This window comes from Chiloscyllium punctatum, unplaced genomic scaffold (genome assembly GCF_047496795.1).
Source record: "Chiloscyllium punctatum isolate Juve2018m unplaced genomic scaffold, sChiPun1.3 scaffold_1210, whole genome shotgun sequence".
NCBI classification, from domain to species: Eukaryota; Metazoa; Chordata; class Chondrichthyes; order Orectolobiformes; family Hemiscylliidae; genus Chiloscyllium; species Chiloscyllium punctatum.
In genome coordinates this window covers 7,501-10,000 of record NW_027310944.1, presented here as the reverse complement: position 1 = coordinate 10,000, position 2,500 = coordinate 7,501, and the positions used below count along the sequence as shown (strand labels likewise).

Genomic DNA, 2,500 nt, shown 5'->3' with positions numbered 1-2,500 from the left:
CAGGAGAGCTCGTCGGGGTAGCAGGCCCTGCAGCCGTGGTCACCGCCAAACCCCCACAACTCGAGCAAGTGAAAAAAAAAAGTAACAAATAAGAAAGGATCTCTGTCGGCTTGGGGGTACGCCCGTTTCCGTTTCAACTTGTCTCGCGAGGGTGGTTTCGGGGCCAGCAGGAGAGCTCGTCGGGGTAGCAGGCCCTGCAGCCGTGGTCACCGCCAAATCCCCACAACTCGAGCAAGTGAAAAAAAAAGTAACAAATAAGAAAGGATCGTCGGCTTGGGGGTACGCCCGTTTCCGTTTCAACTTGTCTCGCGAGGGTGGTTTCGGGGCCAGCAGGAGAGCTCGTCGGGGTAGCAGGCCCTGCAGCCGTGGTCACCGCCAAACCCCCCACAACTGTTGGGCGCCTACCTGCGCGGGGCAGGAGGACACTTTCCGATTTCAAATCTCCGTTTGCCGAGTCCACCCCGAACGCACGCGGGCGGGCGGGTTCGCATCACCCTTCGTCACAAGGGGCGAAGCCCGTTCCACCGTCTCGTCAGTAGTGCCGACCGGTCTGTGATCGACGAGGGGAGCCACACCAGGTCCGGCCCTGCTGCTTGGCGGCACCGCGTCGTCGGGAGCTCGCGACAGACGGAGGGTTTCGGTGTACTCTCCAGCCACGGGAAACGAAGCCGGTGATGCAGGCGCCGGTCTTTCGCTCCCAAATCGGCTGGGTTTACATCGTTGCTATCTAGTCACGCTCCCTTCAAACCCGACGGGGTACCTATTCCCCTCACCCGTCTGTGCGTATACAGCCTCTTTGCACTTGCGGGATGGGGGTGGTGGTTTAAAGACTCTCGAGTTGCCGCCCGTCGGTCTCCGAGCTCCGTGCAGTAGTGATCCCCAGCGAACTGCCAGCAGGGCGAACGAGCGATCCCGCTCTCGGTCGGGGCGCCTGGCGTCGATCGGTGGTCGGTGGCTTGCGGGCAAGCTGCGCTGTGAGTGTGGGAACGAGTATGACGAGCCGTTGCCGCGACTCCCAGTCCACCTCGGCGGTGGCTGGGCCGGGCGGGCGTCTGCTCGGGCGAGTGCCGCCCCCGCCTCCTCGCAGGAAGTCCGCTCGCCGACACGCCGCCACGTGCACGCGTCAGTGACGCTGCCGAACCGATGGCCGGTGCCCGTTCCCGCCTCTGCTTTTCCTAGGGCAAAGCTGCTGCACGCCTCGTGATACTAGGCGGGCGACATGGTGGCGGTGATCCTGCCTCCGTCGCTGCGGTGCGTTGGGGCACGCATCGCCTCTTGGGCGCCCTGTCCTCCTCCCCCCAATAGACGTATGTTTCTGCGGGCCGCACCAGGATGGTGCTCCCCATCGCTTCACGCCACCCTGCTCCGCCCGCACGCCGGCGTGCAGGTGGCTGTAGCTCAAGGTGGGGAGCGTATGTGCGGTCCGGGTCGCTTTCCTCTGGCGAGGGAGAGACCTAAAACAAACTCAGACAACTCTTGACGGTGGATCACTCGGCTCGTGCGTCGATGACGAACGCAGCTAGCTGCGAGAATTAATGTGAATTGCAGGACACATTGATCATCGACACTTTGAACGCACTTTGCGGCCCCGGGTTCTTCCCGGGGCCACGCCTGTCTGAGGGTCGTTTGGCAATCAATCGCACTCGCCTTGGCTGGCGAGAGCGCGGCTGGGGTGTCGCAGAGGACCCGTCCTCTTTGTCCCCCTAAGTTCAGACTCCGGAGCCCTCCGGCGTCGGAGCGCTTGGCCTTTCCCCCCCACCCTGCACATTCCGTTCGTCAGGCTCGACGCCATCCCCCCGCCGGGGAGCGCGGCCTGGCGTCCGTCTGTGTCGTGGCAGTGGGGCCAGCACGGCTGTCACCGGTCCCAGAATGGCTGTCGGTGGTTCACACTGTGTGTGTGTGCCAACCCTCCTGGTCTCTGGGACACGGAGCTGCCACGAAGTGTTGAGCCTCCAGTGGGGGGTCTGCCTAAGCTCTGCACGTCCGCATTGGGTCCGTCTCTCGGTTGGCTGGCAGTGGAAAGAGTGAAGGGAGCCGCGGAGGTCCGGTGCTGGTGCGCCGCCGGCCTGACCGTGGAGCTCGCCGGTTTGACACGCTGACCCGACTCGATGGTTGATCGATTGAGAGTGCTGGGAGCTGCAGGCCGCCCGCTGCTGCAGCCGCCCGTCTCGTGGTTCGTCCTCGGCCTTAAGTGGCCGGCGGGGCGTCTGATCCTGTCTCCCCTGCTGGCGCCGAGTGCCTGGCCGAGGGAGGAGGTTTTCGTCGAACGCTGTGACTTGGACGGTCGCACGCGCGTGGATCGCTGGCTCTTGGCTCTCCCGTTCAGTCCGCACGTTTTCCGCTCCGTCCTGCCACCGGTCTCGGGAGGTACGGAGGGGTTGGCGGGCGTGGTGTGTGCTCCGTCACCGTGCAGGCACACCTACCACGCCGTCGGCCGACCCCCGCACGGTCCTCCTGGCCATCGGGAGGACGGCGGAACGTCGGGCTGTCGGGGGCCAAG

At 64.7% G+C, this 2,500-nt stretch overlaps 1 non-coding gene across 1 annotated transcript; it reads left to right on the top strand.

The window, feature by feature from the left end:
• Window positions 1–1,471: 1,471 nt before the first annotated feature.
• Window positions 1,472–1,625, top strand: LOC140474839 (5.8S ribosomal RNA). Its single transcript, XR_011959461.1, has one exon. It is a non-coding gene; the product is annotated as a 5.8S ribosomal RNA (ribosomal RNA).
• Window positions 1,626–2,500: the final 875 nt, after the last annotated feature.